The 24,473-nt window shown below is 38.1% G+C and overlaps 1 pseudogene; it reads right to left on the reverse strand.

The window, feature by feature from the left end:
- Positions 1 to 7,584: 7,584 nt before the first annotated feature.
- On the reverse strand, positions 7,585 to 8,382 carry LOC118836776 (annotated as a pseudogene).
- Positions 8,383 to 24,473: the final 16,091 nt, after the last annotated feature.

The raw sequence follows: 24,473 nt of genomic DNA on the forward strand, positions 1-24,473 counted from the left end.
TTTTACATAGCAGCCAAGGCCAAGGAAAAGATGCAAAGGAAGAAACACCAATATTAATGCAAAAATTAAGCTCAGGGCTTCTGTTTAGGCTAAGCTAATTGAACCACCTATATTCTTCTGTCACTTTGAATTAAGCTATTTTTCAGTTGGGAGTGATTGCCTGGGCATTCTCATGTAGGTCAGGGGAAACATATCACTGAGATAGTGGCATCATCAGTAGATCCCTATGAAAGAGCCACAAGTTAAACAGATTTGACTCTGCCTCTGAAAGACTTCACCAACTAAGTCTGACAGCAATGATATAGGAAAAAACAAATGCCATTAGTGAGTAGATTCATAACCAGCACAGGGCAACTGTAGCTCTGCCCCAGGGTGCAAACACGGGGTAGGAGAATGATTCCTTGCAGCAGGCAGCACAGGATTAATGGAGGATTTTGAGGCACAAAGAACCACCTTGGGAAGGAATATTTCCCCCACCCTGTTTGTCAGTACCCTGGAGAGAGGAAGCATCCAATGCAGGACAATTCCACTGCCATCACAATCTCTTTCTGAGCTTCCTTTCCCCCAGTGGAGCAGCTCCACCTACTCACTGGGCCGCCCATAAACTGCAGCTGGAAGTCTTACTAAATCAGGTCAGAACAAAGTTGTAAGTAAAGATATAAGATGGCTATAGGAAAGACCAAAAAAAAAATCACAATTTTTTGATTAAAGTTCAGATTTGTTTTGTAAATAGCAATCATTTAGTAGTCAAGGATTTTAGAAAACTTTTAGTTGAATCCCTTATTTTATACATGAGGAAATGTGGGTTTATAGGTATAAAATAACTTTTGTGAGATCATAAAATTAAGAAGTAATCATTTTAGAATTTAGACACATTTTTCGAAACTAAATTTGGTGATCTTTATACTGCACTGTCTTATTAGGTCAAATAAAGCCTTGTTTCTGATTACAACAGTCATTGAAAGATTTTGTAACTTGGATTCTACAATTCTAAATATAAGGTGCAAATCACTTATATTGCTTATAGCGTATTGCTAGAAATATAAAGGTCTATTCATAGGCCAACAAAAATATAGCATTGGGGCAATTACTGGAATAATGTCTTACAAAATCCTCCTCAGATACTGCATTATTCTGTGGAGGTGACCTTGGGTTCTTGAAGGATATTCCAGGAGAGTTCAAGTATTATCATGTCATATCAAGCTAAAAAGGCTTTGAGTATAAGCCTAGTTGTCCTGTGTAGTGAAATTCAAAGAAGAAGGTGTATCTCGAAGTTGAGCAAGGGTTTCAAGCAAATCTGCAAGGCCTTCTTGGAACAAATCCCTTGCTCCCTTCAGGGCTCAGCTGAAGTGGCACCTCCTCCTTCAAGAGGTCTTTCCTGACACCCCCAGGCATGAGGGTCCCCAACTATCATTGTGTCCTTATTTTGTTTATACCCCATATCTATTTATCTTTGAACTAGCTACATTGGTCCCAATAGAATGGAATCCCCTTTAAGTAAACTCACTTTAGTATTTGTATCTTCACTGTCTAGCACGCAGAGATAGGGACTAGGCCCATGCTTTCTTTTGCACTGGGAATTTCAAGGTTAGGAAACCCACCCTCCCCTTTAGCAATGTACGTGGACACCTACAATTTTTATAGTCTTGAAGATTTGCCTAGAGCAGTAGTGTCAAACCCAAATAGAAACAGATTCCACTAACTTCATTTGTCCCTGTGGGCCCAATATTGACTTCATTTTAAAATGTCATATTATCTATGCTTTGTTATACTTTTACGCATTTTGTTAAATATTCACCAATTATATTTTAATCTGTTTTAGGCTGCAATCAAGAGTGCTGCAGACTGCATAAGGCCCACTCACTCAGAGTTTGACACTTCTGGCCTACAGCAATGAGTGATGGAATGACTTGGCAAGTGTCACACAATCAGTATGTGCCAAAGGCATAACTTGAGCCCAAGTTTTTCTAACATTAAGGCCTGATCTCTACACTCTGTGCAACCCATATTGCTTCTTTATGAGTTGCACATGGTAGTTAATCAGTTCCTCAACATTCATTTATTAAGCTTTTACTAAATACCTGGTATTTAGATAAATGTTATAGATACAAAAACAGTAAAAAAAAAAACACTTCTCTCAAGGAACTCACATTATAATAGAGGAAAAAGCATGCAAACAAACATATATGTTAGTATGTGTATATATGTGTGTGTGTATATATACACACATCTATCTATGTATGCATATATGTATATACACATGTGGAAAATCAAAGAGACATAGCTTCTTAATTCATAGTTTTATAATTCTTAATTAATGATCAATTTATTAATTATAACTGGCAAATAATCAATTAATTGGGTCAGTGGCTTCTCATAAACCAAAGATGAATCTTGGAGATGCCCAAAGGGTTAAACACCTTTGGAAAAGGGGTTATCCCTAATGGGTAGAAATCAACTCTGATTGGTTAACAATTAATGAGAATGAATATTACAATGACAGGCGGCTTATTTTAATGAGGGGCTGGATACATGACTCTGATCATGTTGTTTCTCTTGGACAAAGAGACTCCTCTCCACCCCCAAATCATTCGCCTCCAGAAATCTATGCAAAAGAATTTATCTTTCACCCTGTCCTACCAGAGTAAAATAATGGGCCACAATTCTCCTAGCTTAGAATCTCTTCACCCTTTAATCAGAACTAAGCTCTCCCATTTGGGTGGGGTCCTACCCAAGATTGAGGAGAGTATCTCATTGTCAACACTGTCCATCACAAGGAAGTAAAAAGAAAAAAAATTCATTGGGTTACCTTATGTAAAAATGGTTATTAATGTTATAGTAATCATTCATGCACACACATGAACTATATGTAGATTTGCTAATAGATAGTAATCTCAGAGGAAAATCACTGGTGGGGCAGAGTAGAAAGAGACTGAGCAAGTTTTCTTGCAGAAGGTGGGATTTGAGGTGAATTTTGAAGGAAAACAGCAGGCATAGGTGATGAGGGAAAATATTCAAGGTCTGGGTAACAGCCAGTGAAAAACGTAGGAGTCAAGAAATGGAGTGTGAAGAACAGCAAGGTCAATGTTGCTGGATTGTAGAGTATGTGGAAGGGAGCAATGTATAAGAAGACTGGAAAGATAAGAAGGGGCCTGCCTTTAAAAGCCAATCAAATGATTTTATATTTGACCCTGGAGATAATTGAGAGTCACTGGAGCTTGTTAAAAAAGGGAGTAACATGATCAGACTAGCACCTTAGCAAAATCACTTTGGCATCTGAGTGGATATTGGATTGGAATAGTGAGAGACTGGAGGCAGAAAGACCACCTGGAAAATTACCTCAGTACTCCAGCCTTGTGGTGATAAGGGCCTGCATTGCTGGGTGATGGCTGGGTGAGTGATGAATATGAATGATATGAAGATAAAAAAACAACACTGGGCAATAGATTAAATGTTTGGGGCTAGTGTGAGGAAAGAGTCAAGGTTGATTTCAAGGCAGCAAGCCTGAACGACTAGGAGGATGTTGGTACACTCCAAAATAATAGAGAAACAGGGGAGAGCAGGCAATTTGGGGGGAAATAGAAAGAATTCTGTGTTGAACATACAGAATTTGAGATACCTATAACACATGCATATGCTTTTTGATTGATTGATTTTAATGGGTAAGAGATGTGTTGTGACCTACATATTTGAAGGTAATATCCATAGTGATGATACCACAGGTCATCGAAGTATCAAAGTATTAGAAACAATACCATACATTTAAAATGCTTACCAACTTAATTTTTTAAAATTCATCTGTAGCTTTCAGTCTTCTTGGTTCTCCATAATTCCTAAACCAAAGAATTTCTGAAAGTAGCAGGAGGTTTAATTTAGATTCCATCCTCACAGGGTACCAGAATGACTTCAGGAAATAATCCCATGTCCTCTTCAGCTCGAAGTATAGAAATTTGCTTTCCATCTCTTAGGAGGGGAAGCAAAAATGATTTTTTGTACTTGTACATATCAGTGGTGTGGAAGGAAGGAAAAGGATGGAAGGTTGAGGCAAAAGTGGAAGGGATGTAAACTCATTGATGAAAATTAAGGGACAAAACAAGCAACCGAATAAAAGGACAGGAGTAAGAGCAAATTGCCAAAGGCAACAGAGGACCTGGCCATCATACCAAAATACCTATTGAAAGACAAAATAACAACCATACAAAAAAAAACCCTGCTAACCAAACTGCTCAAACCAACAACTAAAAATTCAAGTGTTGACACAGCACTTACACTTCAACATTAAAAAATCAGAGAAAAAAGCCAGTTCAGGGCAATAGGCAGTTGTTATGCCAACATTGAATGTTGCCAAATATGTAATTTTAGTCCCAGACACTTTGTCTTTATGAAAATTAAATTATGCAATCAGGCTTTTAAACACTGGGCATCTTCAAATATCCAATTCATTAGATTGGTATGAGTCAAGTAAAGTAGTCTACTGGGCAAAGCAGCCATGAAAAGGAGTTCAGATTGAAAATCATTCTCCTTACTTGAATATTATTAACTTTGTCCTATTTCTTCTGTTTCAAGATGTCAGAGGTTGATTTAGATATAAAGGTTGATATTATATACAAATTAGGGGAGCAAGGAATAGTTTATCTGTCAGATTTGTGGAGAATGGAGGAATTTATGACCAAACAAGAGATAGAGATCATTATGAAATTAAAAATGGATAATTTTGATTACATTAAATTAAAAAGTTTTTGCACAAACAAAGCCAATGCAACCAAGATTAGGAGGGAGGCAAAAAACTGGGAAAGAATTTTTACAACTGGTGTTTCTGATAAGGGACTCATTTCTAAAATATCTACAAAACTGAGTCAAATTTAAAAGAATATAAGTCATTCTCCAACTGAAAAATGGTCAAAAGATATGAACAGGAAATTCTCAGAGGAAGATATTAAAGCTATCTTTACTCATATGAAAAAATGCTGTAAATCACTATTGATTTACAAAACACAAAACAACTCTGAGGTACCACATCACACCTATCATAATGGCTAACATGACAAAACAGGAAAATGATAAATGATGGAGAAGATATGGGAAAGTTGGAAAAATTATTCATTGTTAATGGAGCTGTGAACTGATCCAACCATTCTGGAGAGCAATTTGGAACTATGCCCAAAGGGCTATAAAAATGTGCATATCCCTTGACCCAGAAATACTGCTTCTAGGGTTGTATCCCAAAGAGATCATACAAATGGTAAAAGGACACACATGTATAAAAATATTTATAGCAGCTCTCTTTATAGTGGACAAGACCTGGAAATTGAGGGGTTGCTCATCAATTGGGGAATGGCTATATAAATTGTGGTATATGAATGTAGTGGAATACTGTTGTTCCATAGGAAATGATGAACAGGCAGACCAGAAAAACTTAATAAGACTTATATGAACTGATGCTGAGTGAAGTGAGCAGAACCAGGAGAACGTTATACACAGTAACAGCCACAGTGTGCGATGACTGATTTTGATAGACTTACCCTTCCTCAGCAATGCAAGGACCTAAAACAATTCCAAAGGACTCTTGAGGGAAAATACCATCCACATCCAGAGAAAGAACTATGGAGTCTGAATGCAGATTTAAGCAGACTATTTTCTTTTTTTGTTTTTTTTTTCTTTCTCAGGGTTTCTCCCATCCGTTATAATCCTATGCAACATGACTAATGTGAAAATATGTTTAATATAGATGTATATGTAGAGCCTATATCATATTACAGGCAGTCTTGGGGAGGGAAAGGGGAGGGAGGGGAGAAAATTTCAAACTTATGGAAGTGAATGTTGAAAACTAAAAATAAATAATTTTTTTAAAAAAGATGTCATATGTCCCTGTGGGGAGGGAAGAAGGGAGATGAAAGAGAAGAAAGAGGGAGGATGAAGAGGAGGGAAGGAGGGAGGGAGGGGGAGAGAGAGAGACAGAGAGACAGAGACAGAGAGAAACAGAGACAGAGAGATAGTGAGAGAAAGAGAGAGACAGAGAAAGCATGCACCAAAAAGCACTTTGATTCTGCTAAAACCATTCTGTAGTTTGGTTAGTTTTGTCAGTCAAGGGAGAGAGCCAAGTGGACCTTAATGAGACAGATAGTTGACATGGTGGATAGAGTGTCAAGCCTGAGTTTAAAACTGGCCTCAGACACTTATACTAGCTGTATGACTCTGGGCAAATCACTTAACCCTGTTTGCCTCAGTTTCCTCATTTGTAAAATGCAGTTGAGAAGGAAATGGAAAACCATTCCAGTATCTTTGCCAAGAAAATCCCAAATAGGGTCATATAGAGTTGGACATGATGGAAATGACTGAAAACCAACAATAAATGAGATTTCAAGACTACTCCCAGTTTTAGAGCTGGACAAAACCTCAGGGGTCATTGAATCCAATTTCCTTATTTTACAGAAGAGGATAACGAGTTCCAAAGTGGTGAATGACTTGACGAAGGTTACATAAGTAATAAGTAGCAGAGCCAGGATTTGAATCCAGGGCCTCTATTTCACAATACCAGGAGTTTCCATCTTATCACATTGCCTCTGCTCAATATGTGCTAATGCACTTCAGAAGGGGAGAGTGGGATTAGCTCTGAATTAGGAGATTCTTAGCAGAAAATTTTAACTTCAGCCTTCACATATTCTATGTTTTAAAGGAACAAGTATACACTAACTAAATTTTCAACATCAATAATAATTTCTGCATTTGAAATAGTTTTATATTTTTATACAAAACTATGGAATTTTTTTTTAAAACATAAAGACAAATGGACATAAACTTGGAAGAATTCAACACTATACAATTCCAATCCTAGAGCCACAGGTGTATAACTCTTGAACAATGACTTGAGTTCATGGAACTCTAAATGGCCTGAATGTTTTCTAAGTTAGAGCAAAATGACTTTTCAATCATTTATGCATGTATTATTTTTTCCTAGTTGCTTGAGACATTTTAATGAAAAACAGACACTTTCAAAGTTTCCATTTTTACATTCAGCTGCTTGAGTTATCAAGATACAAAAATAACTCAGAGCAAAAAAGTAGATTTCATTTTTATCTGCATGCCCACCCCCCAAACCTTTCATAGAAATCCTATTTTAAAAATTAAGATGGGAGACCAAGCCTTGTAAATCATAATATAAAAGACATATGTTGGATAAAATAGTCAAGATATATATGTATATATACACACATACATACATATATATGTAATTTTACAGGAAGTGGAGTTTGCACTATGACATCTAAAACCTAAATTTCAAAATATCATATACCATAGGTATTTAGGTTTTTAATTATTTTTTTAAAAAGACAATATTAAAAAATCAACAAAATTATTTTTATACAAAAAAATTATCATTCTTTTGCAGTCATGGTTTTATTATCAGATTTTTGCCAAGGTAGAGAGGATGAGCAGGGAACTGCCAGAAATTGTTGGAAGAGGCAGAATGAGCTTTATTATTGTCTGGAGTGGAGCTGAAGAGCTGAGCAGTGACATCAGTATATATGTGTGTATAAAAGAGGAATAATAGGTTATTTCTGAACCAACTAGCCCAGCTGAGGCTCAGACTTCACAGGACCCTGCCACCTTGGTAGGGGATGCAAAGTTCAACTTTCCATGAAGTAGTTTCTTCTCTTCTACATCCTCTTCAGGTGGCATGTTGCTCTGGTGACAGAAGCATGAGTACATGAGGGTGTACCCTATGGGGACCAGGGTCACTACCAACAGTGTGATCCAGACTATTAGCTCCATGATCAGAAGTTCTTTTATCAGGCTCTGAAACATGTTCATATAGTCCATGCACTGGCTTCTCCTCCAGACTTCCTGTGGATCTGGAGGGCTATAGGCCCTGGTGAGTCAAATTTGCTCTCCATCGCATGGTGGGTTAAAGTAATAGAATAAATGTAGCTCACCAGCATAGAAAATAATGACAGCAATGGAAGGAGAAATAGTTGCCAGAAAGAATAGGATTTTCAGGAAGCTCTACCATGTACCTCTCCATTTCTCTTGAATGAAAGCAACAACTCCAGCTGAGATAGCCACAACTTCAGTCAAGAAAGCAGCTCCAGGGTATTTTAATTCAAAGAAGGGGCTAATGCAGAAGAAGACTCCTAGAACTCTACTCATGGCTCCGAATACTATCTGTGCAGGCCAGGCTGCCAACTGTAGCCAGCTCTTTCTCACACTCAACCCAAGAGTGCCAGCAAACTTTACAAAGAATATCAACAGAGATTTCCCAGCCTTGAGAAGCTCAGGCAAAGCCGATTCCTGGTGGATGTGGATACTAACATGAACTGGCTGGGAGGTTCCAGCTGTTTCCAACCCATCCATCTTAACTCCATTCACCTTCATCTCATTGAAGAACACCTTGCAGACCTTGTTCGGTTCAGCCTCCTTGGCTGGAAAGTGAGAATAGGGTTGAAGAGATCAGAGGAGTGGAGAAAATAGAAATCCAATAGAGCAACATCCTGTTTGGAAGAGCAGAAGAGGGGAAGTCAAAAAAATTAACTTTTAAAAAATAAAGAAATTTATGTTTCACGTTTAGTTTTAATATCTAAAACATAGTAGCCACTTAATAAATGTTTGATGGCTTGATTTTTGTATCAAATTTTTAAAATAATTTTACTTAAAGTTTACATTTTGAGCAAATTTCAAACCAGCAATACAATTGTTATTTAGTGACTCAATGTTTGTCTTCTTGACCTAACTTACTGTCTGGTGGTCAGTTAAGTCCTTTATGGGATGAGGTGACACTCTCAGCAAGAATAGAGCAGCTATGCTCTGTTAACACTTTGAAATGCTAGATTTTCCATTCTGAATGAAAAATTGAGTTTAGTATTCTTTCTATCTACATGCACCTTGTGAATAACTTACTACAAAGCAGAAGCTCAGGCTGTAAGAAGATCTGCATCCTATGGAATCGAAAGCCTTTTTTAGATTGGTTTCAATAGCATCCTCTGCCACTTAACTAACCTCAGCTGTGTACTTTCAAAAACTAAGCCTCATATTGCTCATCCAGAACAAATGGAAGTGAAAATATTTGCACTGCCTACTTTACACAGTGTTGTAAATAAGGTGCTTTGTCAACCATAAAGAACTTAATAAAATTATACTGTTAGTATTCAGCAAGCATTTCACAAATGCCTGTTATGGATAAGGTCCTATGCTAGAAGGTGCTATGGATACACAAAATAAAACAAACAAAAAAAACCAGTTTTCACTCTCCATGGGTTTACGTCCCACTTGGAGACATAACATGTAGATAGAAAAATAGAAGCATGGTTACTTGAAGAAGGAGAGAGTGAAGAGAACTAGTTTGATCAAGAAAAGCTTTTAGTAGAAGATGGCATAGGAGTTAAACTAAAAGAAGCCAAGAATTCTGAGATGTGACCAGTAAAACTTCTTAGGTAGGTTAGTCATTGAGCATTTATTAAGCACTTACTGTGTACCAAGCATTGTACTAAGTGATGGGGACACAAAGAAACACAAGGTCATTGCCTTCAAGGAGCTCAAAATCTAATGGAAGAGACAACAAGCAAACAAATATTTAAGTATGTACAAACTGTATACAGGTTAAACAGAAAATAATTAGATTGAGATTAAGAGAGACTGGGGAGGGAGTGGAGACAAGATGCCTGATGGAAAGCAGGGACTTGCTTAAGCTGTCCCCCAAATCCCTCCAAACACCTGTAAAAATGGCTCTGAAAAACTTCTAGAGCTGCAGAAACCATGAAATAACAGAGGGAAGCAGGTCTCCAGCCCAGGATGGCCTGGTTGGTAGCTGGAAAGGGTCTATCGAATAGTGCTGGGAGTGGAGGGCCAGGACAGATCAGACCAGGAGCTGGCCCAGAGCAGGCCCTGAATCATTGAGCTGTTGCAGTTACCAGACTTCTCAACCCACAAACATCAAAGACCATGGAGCAAGTTAGTGGGAAATCTGCTAGATTGAGTTAGAAAGCAGTCTGGCCCCAGCCCTGGGGGTGGCAGAGGTGGCAGCAGCAGCAGGAAGCTCCTGCAGCTGCCTCCAGAGCTCCAGCATCAGCTGCTTCTGGAGTCCCTGACTTACACAGTGGGAGGAATCAAGTGGCAGACCATAGTGGGACTGCAGGGTTTGCTTTGCCCTGCTTGGATCTGGGCTGCAAGCCAGGTTAGTGGTTTTTGAGGGAGGAGGAGCACTGTTGTGGCAGAGTTTGCTGGGTAGACATAGCTCTGAAAGCAGCAGTGTAGCCCCTAAAGTTTGGGACAAAGCATTCTCTACTCTACAAGCAGTCATTCCCTGACAAAAAGCTCAAAGGTCAAGTAGTTGGCTGGGAACATGGCCAGGCAGCGAAAAAGGAGGCAGACTCAGACTTAGACTCAGACTCTAGAATCGTTTTTTGGTGACAAAGAAGATCAAAACATACAGCCAGAAGAAAATGAAGTCAAAGAGCCTACATCAAAAGGCTCCAAGAAAAATATTAATTGGTCTCAGGCCATGGAAGAACTCAAAAACGATTTGGAAAAGCAAGTAAGAGAAATAGAGGAAAAATTGGGAAGAGAAATGAGAGATGCAAGAAAACCATGAAAAACAAGTCAACTACTTGCTAAAGGAGACCCAAAAATACTGAAGAAAATAACACCTTAAAAATAAACTAACCCAAATGGCAAAAGAGCTTCAAAAAGCCAAGGAGGAGAAGAATACTTTGAAAGGCAGAATTAGACAAATGGAAAAGGAGGTCCAAAAAAGCACTGAAGAAAATACCACCTTAAAAATTAGATTGGAGGGCGGAGCCAAGATGGCGGCTGGTAAGCACGGTCTAGAGTGAGCTCCGTACCCAAGTCCCTCCAAAAACCTATAAAAATGGCTCTGAACCAATTCTAGAACGGCAGAACCCACAGAACAGCAGAGGGAAGCAGGGCTCCAGCCCAGGACAGCCCGGATGGTCTCTGGGTGAGCTCTATTCCACACGGAGCTGGGAGCTGGGAGCTGGGAGCTAGGAACGGAGTGGAGCAGAGCCCAGCCTGAGCGGCGTGGACGATCCAGACCGGAAGCCGGGCGGAGGGGGCCCTAGCGCCCTGAATATGTGAGCTGCGGCAGTTACCAGACCCCCTCGACCCACAAACACCAAAGACTGCGGAGAAGGTTAGTGGGAAAAGCTGTGGGAGTGGAAGGAGTTCGCGGTTCGGGTTCCAGCCCCCGGGGCAGCGGAGGTGGGGCAGCTACAGCTGTTGTTACTTCCGGCTCCAGGCCCACCTGGTGGGGGGAGTTAAGTGGCGGATCGCAGCAGGGGTGCACAGCCTGCCGAAGATCTGAGCCCAGTCTGGACTGGGGGTCCTTGGGGAAGGAGGAGTGCGGCTCTGACAGAGCTGGCACTTCCCCCCCAAACGTAGAACATAGAACTCTGTAATCTACAAGCAGTCATACCCCACTGAAAAACTCAAGGGTCAAGTTAGTTAGTTGGGAATATGGCCAGGACGCGAAAACGCGCCCAGAGTCAGTCTCAGACTTTGGATTCTTTCTTTGGTGACAAAGAAGACCAAAACATACAGCCTAAAGAAGACAACAAAGTCATAGAGCCTACAACCAAAGCCTCCAAGAAAAACATGAACTGGCCCCAGACCATAGAAGAACTCAAAAAGGATCTGGAAAAGCAAGTTAGAGAAGTAGAGGAAAAATTGGGAAGAGAAATAAGAAGGATGCGAGAAAACCATGAAAAACAAGTCAATGACTTGCTAAAGGAGACCCAAAAACATACTGAAAAATACACTGAAGAAAACAACACCTTAAAAAATAGACTAACTCAAATGGCAAAAGAGCTCCAAAAAGCCAATGAGGAGAAGAATTCCTTGAAAGGCAGAATTAGCCAAATGGAAAAGGAGGTCCAAAAGACCACTGAAGAAAATACTACTTTAAAAATTAGATTGGAGCAAGTGGAAGCTAGTGAATTTATGAGAAATCAGGATATTATAAAACAGAATCAGAGGAATGAAAAAATGGAAGACAATGTGAAATATCTCCTTGGAAAAACCACTGACCTGGAAAATAGATCCAGGAGAGATAATTTAAAAATTATTGGACTACCTGAAAGCCATGATCAAAAAAAGAGCCTAGATACCATCTTACAGGAAATTATCAAGGAGAACTGCCCTGATATTCTAGAGCCACAGGGCAAAATAGAAATTGAAAGAATCCATCGATCGCCTCTGCAAATAGATCCCAAAAAGAAATCTCCTAGGAATATTGTTGCCAAATTCCAGAGCTCCCAGATCAAGGAGAAAATACTGCAAGCAGCCAGAAAGAAACAATTTGAGTATTGTGGAAACCCAATCAGAATAACCCAGGATCTGGCAGCTTCTACATTAAGAGATCGAAGGGCTTGGAATGCGATATTCCGGAGGTCAATGGAGCTAGGATTAAAACCTAGAATCACCTACCCAGCAAAACTGAGTATCATGTTCCAAGGCAAAATATGGATTTTCAATAAAATAGAGGACTTTCAAGCTTTCTCAGTGAAAAGACCAGAACTGAATAGAAAATTTGACTTTCAAGCACAAGAATCAAGAGAAGCATGAAAAGGTAAACAAGAAAGAAAAACCGTAAGGGACTTACTAAAGTTGAACTGTTTTGTTTACATTCCTACATGGAAAGATGATGAGTATGATTCATGAGACCTCAGTATTAGGGTAGTTGAAGGGAATATGCATATATATATGTATGTTTAAGTATATATATAAGTGAATGTGTATGTATGTATGTATCTATGTGTATATGTATGTATGTGTATGTATGTGTATATATAGATATGTAAAAGAGAGAGAGCAGACACAGGGTGAGTTGAGGATGAAGGGAAGATATCTAAAAGAAATAAAATGAAATTAAGGGATGAGAGAGTAACATACTGAGAGAGGGAGATAGGGAGAGATAGAATGGGGTGGATTATCTCGCATAAAGGTGGCAAGAGGAAGCAGTTCTTTGGGAGGAGGGGAGAGGGCAGGTGAGGGGGGGAATGAGTGAACCTTGCTCTCATCAGATTTGGCCTGAGGGGGAATACCATACATACTCAGTTGGGTATCTTACCCCACAGGAAAGAAGAGGGAGGAAGATAAAAAAAAAAAAAATAAAAGGTGGGGGGATGATGGAGTGGAGGACAGATGGGGGTGGAGGTAATCAAAACAAACACTTTGGAAAGGGGACAGGGTCAAGGGAGAAAATTCAATAAAGCGGGATGGGTTGGGAAGGAGCAAAATGTAGTTAGCCTTTCACAACATGAGTATTGTGGAAGGGTTATACATAATAATACATGTGTGGCCTAGGTTGAATTGCTCAACTTCTTAGGGAGGGTGGGTGGGAAGGGAAGAGGGAAGGGAATTTGGAACTCAAAGTTTTAAAATCAGATGTTCAAAAACAAAAAAACTTTTTGTATGCAACTAAAAAATAAGATACACAGGCAATGGGGCGTAGAAATTTATCTTGCCCTACAAGAAAGGAAGGGAAAAGGGGATGAGAGGGGAGGGGGGTGATAGAGGGGAGGGCTGACTGGGGAACAGGGCAACCAGAATATACGCCATCTTGGAGTGGGGGGGGAGGGCAGAAATGGGGAGAAAATTTGTAATTCAAACTGTTGTGAAAATCAATGCTGAAAACCAAATATGTTAAAGAAATAAATTGCATTTAAAAAAAAAAATAAAAAAAAAAAAGAATTCTATACCCCAAAAAAAAAAAAAAAAAAAAAAGAAAAAAAAAATTAGATTGGAGCAAGTGGAAGTTACTGACTTTATGAGAAATCAAGATATTATAAAACAGAAGTAAAAGAATGAAAAAATGGAAGACAATGTAAAATGTCTCATTGGAAAAACCACTGACCTGGAAAATAGATCCAGGAGAGATAATTTAAAAATTATTGGACTAGCTGAAAGCCATAATCAAAAAAAGAGCCCAGACATCATCTTTCAAGAAATTATCAAGGAAAACTGCCCTGTTCACCTCTTGAAAAAGATCCCAAAAAGAAAACTCCTGGGAATATTGTCACCAAATTTCAGAGCTCCCAGGTCAAGGAGAATATACTGCAAGCAGCCAGAAAGAAACAATTTGAGTATTGTGGAAACACAATCAAGATAACGCAAGGTCTAACAGCTTCTATATTATGGGATCCAAGGGCTTGGAATCTGATATTCTTGAAGTCAAAAGAGCTAGGATTAAAACCAAGAATCACCTACCCAGCAAAACTGAGTATAATGCTCCAAGGGAAAATATGGATTTTCTATAAAATAGAGGACTTTTAAGTTTTCTCAGTGAAAAGAACAGAGTTAAAAAGAAAATTTGACTTTCAAACACAGGAATCAAGAGAAACATGAAAAGGTAAACAAGAAAGAGAATCCATAAGGGACTTAGTAAAGTTGAACTGTTTTTTTTTTTTAACTTTCCTACATGGAACCATGATGTGTGTAATTCATGAGACCTTTCTCAGTATTAGGGTAGTTGAAGGGAATATACATATATATAGAAAGAGGGCATAGGATGAGTTGAATATGAAGGAATGATATCTAAAAAATAAAATTAAATTAAGGGATGAGAGAGGAATATATTGAGAGAGGGAGAAAGGGAGAGATAGAATGGGGTAAATTATCTCACATAAAAGTTGCAAGAAAAAGCAGTTCTGTTGGAAGGGTAGAGGGGGCAGGGGAGGGGAAATGAGTGAATCTTGCTCTCATTGGATTTGACTTGAGGAGGGAATAACATACACACTCAATTGGGTATCTTACCCCACAGGAAAGTAGGGAGAAGAGGATAAAAAAGGGAGGATGATAGAAGGAAGGGCAGATGGGGGAGGAGGTAATCAAAAGCAAACACATTTGAAAAGGGACAGAGTCAAGGGAGAAAATTGAATAAAGGAGGACAGGATAGGATGGAGGGAAATATATTTTGTCTTTCCCAATATGAGTATTGTGGAAGTGTTTTACACAATGATACATGTATGGCTGATGTTGAATTGCTTGCCTTCTTAGGGAGGGTGGGAAGGGAAGAGGGGAGAGAATTTGGAACTTAAAGTTTTAAAATGAGATGCCCAAAAGAAAAAAGTTGGTTTTGCATGCAACTGAGAAATAAGATATATAAGGAATGGGGCATAGAAATGTATCTTGCGCTATAAGAAAGTAAGAGGAAAGGGGATGGGGGGGTGGGGTGACAGAAGGGAGGGCTGACTAGGGAATGGAGCAATCAGAATATATGCCATCTTGGAGTGGTGAGGAGGGTAGAAATGGGGAGAAGATTTGTAACTCAAAATCTTGTGGACAAAATGACTTAAATCAGAATTCAATAACTTATACTCACTGGTATATACTCTGTGGAAACTGGGAATAATTTAGACCTCATTAAAAGAAAAAGGCGTTTATGGGACCACCAAAAAGAGAGAGAGAAAGAGAGAGAGAGAGAGAGAGAGAGAGAGAGAGAGAGAGAGAGAGAGAGAGATTGGGGAAAGGGTTCTGGAAGAAGGTAGGATTTTAGTTGGAACTTAAAGGAAGGCAGAGAAGCCAGGAGGTAGTAATTTGAAAGGAGAGCATTCTGGGCGATAGTCAGAGGAGATGACTGAGGCCTAGAGGTAGAGTGTCTTGTTCCTGGCCCAACAAGGAGGACAGTGTTATTGGATCTAAGTATGTGGTGAGGAGAGTGGGCTTATTAAGTGTAAGAAAACTGGACAGGTAGAAGGGGTTTAGGTTATTAACAGCTTTAAAAGTCAAACCGAAGTATTTATATTTGATTTTAGAAGTGATAGAGAGAATTGTATTTATTTGAGGGCAGAGAGGAAGTTGACATGATTGAGCCTGTCCTTTAGGAAAATCACTTTGGGAAGGGAAAAGAAAGGGAATAAGCATTTATAAAATACCTACTATGTGCCAGGCATTGCACTAAGCACTTCATAAATATTATCACATTTGATCACTACAACAGCCCTGTGAAGTAGGTGCTATTATTCCTCCCATTGAAGAATCTGAGGTAAATGGAGATTAAGTATGTTAGAGCTCAGGTCTTCCAGACTCCAGGCCTAGTGCTCTATTGATGGTGCCATCAGCTTCCTGGTAGCTGAGTGGAAGATGGAATGAGGTGTGGAGAAATATGGCATGATGACCAACCAGCAGGCTATTGCAACAGTCCAGGGATGAGGTAACCATATTCTGCATCAGGGTGGCAGCAGTATCAGTGGAGTTAAGGGATAAAAATTTAGGCAATGTTGCAGAGCCTTGACGACAAATTGTACATGGTGGGGGCAGGGAGAGACAGTGAGGAATCTAGGATGATACCTAGGTTACAAGATTGGGGGAGATGGGGAGACTGGGAATATCGTGGTACCCTTGACAGTATTATGTAAGTTGGAAAAGGAGGCAATTTAGGAGAAAAAAAACAATGAGTTGAGGTTTTGACATGTTGAGTTTAAGATGTCTACTGGATATCCAGTTCTAAATGTCTGAAAGGTAGTTGGAGGTGCTAGACTTGAGGTCAGCAGGGAAGTTAGAATAAGTATATTTGAGAATCATCAGCAAAGGAATGCTAACTAAATCCACTGGAGCTGATGAGATCACCAAGTGAAGTACTACACAAGGAGAAGAGAAGAGGGCCCAGGACAGGGCCCTGCAGGACACCCATGATGAATGGGCATGATTTGATAAGAATTCATCAAAGGAGACTGAGGAGCAGGCAGGCAGGTAAGAAGAGAACAACGAGAAAGAAGTATTTTGAAAACATGAACAAAAGAGAATATCAAGGTAAAAAGGGTGATCATCAGTGTCAGATGCTAGAGAGGGATCAAGGAGAATTAGGATTGAGAAAAAGTCATTGGATTTAGCTATTGTGAGATCACTGGTAACTTTAGGGAGAGCAGTTTTTGTTGGAATAATGAAGTCAGAAGCTGGACTGTAGATTTAGCAAGAAAGTGAGAGGAGAGGAAGAGGAGGCATCGGTTACACATGGCCTTCTCTACGAGTTTGGCCATGAAAGGGTGAAGAGAGAAAGAATTAGAAGGGATAAAAGAATCAAATGGAAGTATTTGAGGATTGGGTTAATAGTGGCATATCAGTGGCAGTAGGAAAGAGGCCAGAAGACAGGGAGAAATTGAAGATAAGCGATACAGTGGGAATCAGAAGAAACATTGTCTTGGAAGGGATGACATATGATGGGATCACTTTTGCAGGTAGAGAGGTTTGCCTTGGAAAGATGTTGGGCTAACTCCTCATATGAAACAGGGGTGAAGAAAGGGATAGTGTCAGAAGGCAATAATAAGAGGGGAGAAGAGGGAGTTCTAGCCAAATACTTTTTTTTAATATGAAGAAAGATGATGGGGGAGGGGCCATCAGAGATTTGAGGAGGGAGGAAAAAGTTTAAAAGAGCTGCAGTGGAGAGTGGGATAGAGAGTGATGTACATTCTAACAATATTATTATGGCAGCTTAACTTGAAAGTGGATTGGGAAGAGACCCTGGAAACCAGAATCTAATTAGGAATCACTTGTAGTAGTTCAGAGAGAACTGAAGAGGCATAAATTACATTGATGGCCACACGTATAGCTAGAAATAAATGAATGTGAAATGTGTTTGGGGAGGCAAAATTATTAATACCGGACAACTAATTATATGTAGGGACTAAGGAACAGAAATAGATGAGGTTGACACTGAGGTCACAAACCAAGGTGAGTAGAGGATAGTGGTGACCTTAACAAATTAATACGACATCAGAAAGTTTAATAATGTTAAACTAAAGGTGAGCGCTTCCAGAAGAGAAAATTTCAGTGACTTTAAAAATCTTACTTACATCCTTGGGTGATAAGATGAAAGGAGTATTACACACAATGCTAATGCTTCCTACGAGCCCCCTAGAGTTTTAATTAATAAAAATATCTCTGAAATGACAAGAGTTCAGAGGCACTGATTTAGTCACATAAATTACACTTTCCTTTGTGTGTATGTTTTCTTCCTCTTACAAAATTGAAAAATCCCGAGAAAAAAAATTGGTGTCTTTTTGATCTTTGTATCCTCCATAAAGTGGCCTAGCAGACCTCTGAGTGCATGATAAAGAACTCAACACCTTAGAGATGTATGAGGTGTGATTATAAAGTTATGAAACTGATTTAACAAACAAATTAAAGCATTCACCTCCAAAGGAGGATTTTTTCTTTATAGTTACCAAATGTTTTTGCATTTGTCTCTATGTCCAGGGCTCATAATAGTGCCTGACATATAGTAAATGCTTAATAAATTGTCATTTGATTGAATGATTGTGAAGCTATATTCATTGTCCAACATGCAACCATTTATGACTGAAACATTTATATAATTCCTCTTTTACAAATGTCATCAGAGCATCCACCACTAATAGCATCATACCACAGAATCTCAGAGTAGGAAGAGATCTTAGAGGGCTAGTGTAACCAGTATCAAAACTGGAACACATTCTACAACTCAAACTGAAAACTTTCACTGAGATGAAACCTATTTCATAGAGTTCTAGTAATAAGGAAGTTTCTTTTCCTCTTACACTGAGCTGAATTTTTCCTCTCTCCAAGTTTTAAACATTGCTTCTACTTCTTTGCTATGAGGTCAAGAAAAGCATTTATAATCCCTGTTCTATGGAACTGCCTTTCAAATACACTGTTAGTTTTCTCTTTTCCAGGCTATATATCTCCAGTTCCTTCAAATGATCCTTATATGACATTGGCAGCAAGGTGGTACAGTGGATAGTGTTGGATTTATAGTTGTCCTGTCTCAAGTCTTCCTGAGTTCAAATTCTGCCTGCAACATTGACTAGCTGTGTGATTCTGGACAATTCACTTAACTTCTCCTAGCCTCAGTTTCTTGATGTGTAAAAAGAGGGTTAATAATAACACCTAACCTCACAAGATTGTTATGAGGATCAAATGGGGTGACATATGTAAAGTAATTTACAGAAGAAAAGAGCTATGTAAAATGCTAGCTATTATTAATATTGTGATTTTACCCTTTTCACTATCTTGGTTGCCCACCTTTGAACATGTTCTAGGTTTTTGTTGTTTTGTTTGCTGTTTTTCGCCCTAAGATGTGACTACTGTATGCTATAGCTATAGCTTGACCAAGTTGGAGTACTAAAATATAATCTTTGTGGACATTATGTCTCTCTTAACATAGCTTAAGATCACATGAGCTTTATTTTGGCTTCTGTATAGCAGTGTTTATTCATATAGACCTCCAGATCTTTTTCAAATGAATAGCTATCCAGTCACATTTCTTCATTACCTAAACTTGGTGTCTCCATCAAAACTAACATAATTCTCTGAACAGAGCAGATGCTTAAAATTTAATGAGTGAAAAATATATGAATGTGGTTTACACTGATAGATGATAGCAGATAGGGGACTAGCCCCAAATCTCTTGACTTTCACTCCAATTCTTTTTCAAACTACATTTTGTTGCTAAGGTGGTTCTTGACCTAGGGCCTAGTTCTCTGCTTTAGGGCCTATCCAAAATATTACAATATTCTTTTCTAATCATTTCAAATGTAGCCCCTCCAATGATAGAGAATAACTTCACACCTGGGTCTATCCTTCCAAAGAATTTGCAAGTTTCTTTATATGTTTTGCCATAGCAAAGGTACTGAATATAATTACATGACAGAAACACAGAATCTAAAAGAAAGAGATTAAGCATATGCAAATGAACAGAACAAATAGATTTTTTAAAACTCAATTTATTTATTTTTAGTTTACAACGTTCAGTCTCACAAGCTTTTGAGTTCCAAATTATTGCTGCTTTCCCCGCTCCCCCCCAAGACAGTGTGCAACCTGAAGTAGGTTCTATATATATATATACATACCTTCACATTAAAAATATTTTCACATTAGTCATGTTGTAAAGAAGAATTATAACCAATGGAATGAACCATGAGGAAGAAGAAACAAAATAAGAGAGAGAAAGAAAGAAAGAGAGACAGAGAGAGAGCAAATAGTTTGCTTTAATCTGCATTTAGACTCTATAATTCTTTCTCTGGATGTTGGTACTTTTTTCCATCATGAGTCTTCTGGAGTTGTTTCAGAACCTTGCATTGTTGTGAAGTGCAAAGTCTATATCAAAGTTAGTCATCACACAATGTGTCTGTAATTGTAGACAATGTTCTTCTGGTTCTGCTCCACACTTGCATCAGTTCATACAAGTCTTTCCAGGTTATTCTAAAGTCCATCTGCTCTTTATTTCTTAGAGCACAACAGTACTCCATTACATTCATATACCACAACTTGTTCAGCCATTCCCCAATTGATGGGAATCCCCTTGATTCCCAATTCTTTGCCACCACAAAAAAGAACTGCTGTCAATATTTTTGTACATATGGGTCCTTTTCCCAATTGTATGATCTCTTTGGGATACAGCCGTAGAAGTGGTATTATTCAATCAAAGGGTATGCACATTTTTATAGCCTTTTGGGCATAGTTCCAAATTGCTCTCCAGAATGGCTGGATCAGTTCACATTTCCACAAACAATGTAATAATGTTCCAATTTTCCACATCTTCTCCAGAATTTATCCTGTTTTGTCGTGTTAGTCATTCTGACAGATAAGATGTCTTACCTAAGAGTTGTTTTGATTGGCATTTCTCCAATCATTAGTGACTTAGAGCATTTTTTGTATGACTGTAAATATCATTAATTTCTTCCACTGAAAACTGCCTATTCATATCCTTTGACCATTTATCAATTGAGGAATGACTTGTATTCTTTTTTTTTCTTTCTTCTCAAATTAATTTTTTTATTTTTAGTTTACCACACACAGTTCTACATAATTTTGAGTTCCAGATTTTCTCCCCTCCCTCCCCCCCCACCCCAAGATGGCCTGGAATCTCATATAACTACCATGTATAACTTTGCATTGAATTAATTTATACACTAGTCAAGTTGTGGAAAAGAATGATGACCAATGGAATGAATCATGAGAAAGAAGAGACATAACCAAAAAAACCAAACAAACAAACAAACAAACAAAAAAAAAACCCAAAACCAAAAACAAAAGAGAAGCAAAAAAGGCAAGCATGTAGTGCGCCTCAATCTGTATTCAAACTTCACAGTTCTTTCTCTGGATGAAGATAGCATTCTCCTTCGTGAGTCCCCTGGAGTTGTCCTTGCACCTTACGTTGCTGAGAAGAGTGAAGTATGTCAGGGTTGGTCCTCACATAATCCATATATCTGTGGTTGTGTACAATGTTCTCCTGGCTCTGCTCCGCTCACTCAGCATTAAGTCGTGGAGGTTTTTCCAGGTTGTTACGAAGTCCGTATCATCCCCATTTCTTATGGCACAATAATATTCCATTACCTTCATATACCACAGCTTGTTCAGCCATTCCCCAATTGATGGGCATCCCTTTGATTTCCAATTCTTGGCTACCACAAAAAGAGCCACTATAAATATCCTTGTACATATGGGTCCTTTTCCCGCTTGTATGATTTCTTTAGGATACAACCCTAGAATTGGTAATGCTGGGTCAAAGGGTATGAACATTTCTATAGCCCTTTGGGCATAGTTCCAAATTGCTCTCCAAAATGGCTGGATCAGCTCACATCTCCACCAGCAATGTAACAATGTTCCAATCTCCCCGCATCCTTTCCAGCATTTATCATTTTCCTGTTTTGTTATTTTAGCCAATCTGACAGGAGAGATGTGGTATCTAAGAGTTGTTTTGATTTGCATTTCTCTAATCAGTAGTGATCCAGAGCATTTTTTCATATGCCTATAGATAGCTTTAATTTCTTCCTCTGAAAACTGCCTGTTCATATCCTTTGACCATTTCTCAATTGGGGAATGGCTTGTGTTCCTATATATTTGGCTCAGTTCCCTGTATATTTTAGAAATGAGGCCTTTATCAGAGACACTAGTTGCAAAGATTTTCTCCCAATTTTCTGCTTCCCTCCTAATTTCTGTTGCATAGGCTTTTTTTGTACAAAAACATTTCAATTTGACATAATCAAAATTATCCATTTTGCATTTTGTAATGCTCTCTATCTCTTGTTGGGTCATGAATTCTTTTCTTTTCCATAAATCTGATAAATAGACTATACCTTGCTCTCCCAAATTACTTATAGTATCGGCCTTTACTCCTAAATCATGATCCCATTTTGACTTTATTTTGGTATATGGTGTAAGATATTGGTCTATGCCCAGTTTTTGCCCTACCATTTTCCAATTTTCCCAACAGTTTTTGTGAAATAATGAATTACTAGCCCAGAAGGAGGCCTCTTTGGGTTTATCAAAGAGTAGATTGCTAAACTTGTTGATTTCTCTTACTTGTGTACCTATCGTATTCCACTGATCCACACCCCTGTTTCTTAACCAGTACCAGGCAGTTTTGATGACTGCTGCTGTGTAGTACAGTTTAATATCTGGCATCGCTAGGCCACCTTCTTTAGCATTTCTTTTCATTAATACTCTAGATATTCTAAACCTCTTCTTTTTCCAGATGAATTTTGTTATTATTTTGTCCAGCTCAGTAAAATAATTTTTTGGTAGTTCGATTGGTATGGCACTGAATAGATAGATTAATTTAGGTAAAATTGTCATTTTTATTATATTAGCTCAGCCTAACCATGAGCAACTGATATTATTCCATTTATTTGGATCTGATTTTATTCATGTGAAAAGTGTGTCATAGTTATGTTCATATAGGCCCTGAGTTTGTCTTGGCAAATAGACTCCCAAATATTTTATAGTCTACAGTAACTTTGAATGGAATTTCTCTTTCTATCTCTTGCTGTTGGGCTTTGTCAGTAATATATAGGAATGCTGAGGATTTATGTGGGTTTATTTTATATCCTGCAACTTTGCTAAAGTTGTTTATTATTTCAAGTAGTTTTTTACTTCATTCTCTAGGATTCTCTAAATAAATCATCATATCATCTGCAAAAAGTGATAATTTAGTTACTTCTTTTCCTATTATAATTCCTTCAATTTCTTTTTCTTCTCTTATTGCTACAGCTAACGTTTCTAGTACCAAATTGAATAATAGGGGTGATAATGGACATCCTTGTTTCACCCCTGATCTTATTGGGAATGCATCTAGCTTATCCCCATTACAAATAATGCTTGTTGATGGTTTTAGGTAGATGCTATTTATAATTTTGAGGAAGGTTCCACTTATTCCTATGCTTTCTAGTGTTTTTAAAAGGAATGGGTGTTGTACTTTGTCAAAGGCTTTTTCTGCGTCTATTGAGATGATCATATGGTTTCTGCTGGTTTTGTTGTTGATATGGTCAATTATGCTAATAGTTTTCCTAATGTTGAACCAGCCTTGCATTCCTGGAATAAATCCTACCTGGTCATAGAGTATTATTCTCGTAATGAGTTGCTGCAATCTTTTTGCTAATATTTTATTTAAAATTTTTGCATCAATATTCATTAGAGAAATTGGTCTATAATTTTCTTTCTCTGTTTTGAGTCTACCTGGTTTGGGTATTAGTACCATATTTGTGTCATAAAAAGAATTTGGTAGGACTCCTTCTTCACCTATTTTCCCAAATAGTCTACAAAGTATTGGAATTAGTTGTTCTTTAAATGTTTGATAGAATTCACATGTAAAACCATCTGGCCCTGGAGATTTTTTCCTAGGGAGTTCATTGATGGCATGCACAATTTCTTTTTCTGAGATGGGGTTATTAAGAAATTTCACTTCCTTTTCTGTTAGCCTGGGCAGTTTATGTTTTTGTAGATATTCATCCATATCTCTAAGGTTATGAAATTTATGGGCATACAGTCGGGTAAAATAATTCCTAATTATTGTCTTGATTTCCTCTTCATTAGAGGTGACCTCACCCTTTTCATTTTTGATACTGGTAATTTGATTTTCTTCTTTCTTTTTTTTAATCAAATTGGCCAAAGGTTTATCAATTTTATTGGTTTTTTCATAAAACCAGCTCTTTGTTTTATTTATTAATTCAATAGTTTTCTTGGTTTCAATTTTATTAATCTCTCCTTTGATTTTCAGTATTTCTAATTTGGTATTTAATTGGGGGTTTTCAATTTGCTCTTTTTCTAGCTTTTTCAGCTGTATGCCCAGATCATTGATCTCCTTTTTCCCTATTTTATTCATGTAGGCATTTAGGGATATAAAATTTCCCCTAAGAACTGCTTTTGCTGCATCCCATAAGTTTTGGTATGTTGTTTCATTATTGTCATTCTCTTGAATGAAGTTATTAATTGTTTCTCTGATTTGTTCTTTGGCCCACTCACTCTTTAGAATTAAATTATTTAGTTTCCAATTAGTTTTTAGCTTATTTTTCCATGGCTCTTTATTAAAAATGATTCTGATTGCATCATGATCTGAAAAGGATGCTTCGACTACTTCTGCTTTTCTGCACTGGATTGTGAGGTTTTTATGCCCTAGTACATGGTCAACTTTTGAGTATGTGCCATGTACTTTTGAGAAGAAAGTATATTCCTTTTTATCCCCATTCAGTTTTCTGCAGAGGTCTATC

Source organism: Trichosurus vulpecula, chromosome 2, assembly GCF_011100635.1.
Source record: "Trichosurus vulpecula isolate mTriVul1 chromosome 2, mTriVul1.pri, whole genome shotgun sequence".
Taxonomy (NCBI): Eukaryota; Metazoa; Chordata; class Mammalia; order Diprotodontia; family Phalangeridae; genus Trichosurus; species Trichosurus vulpecula.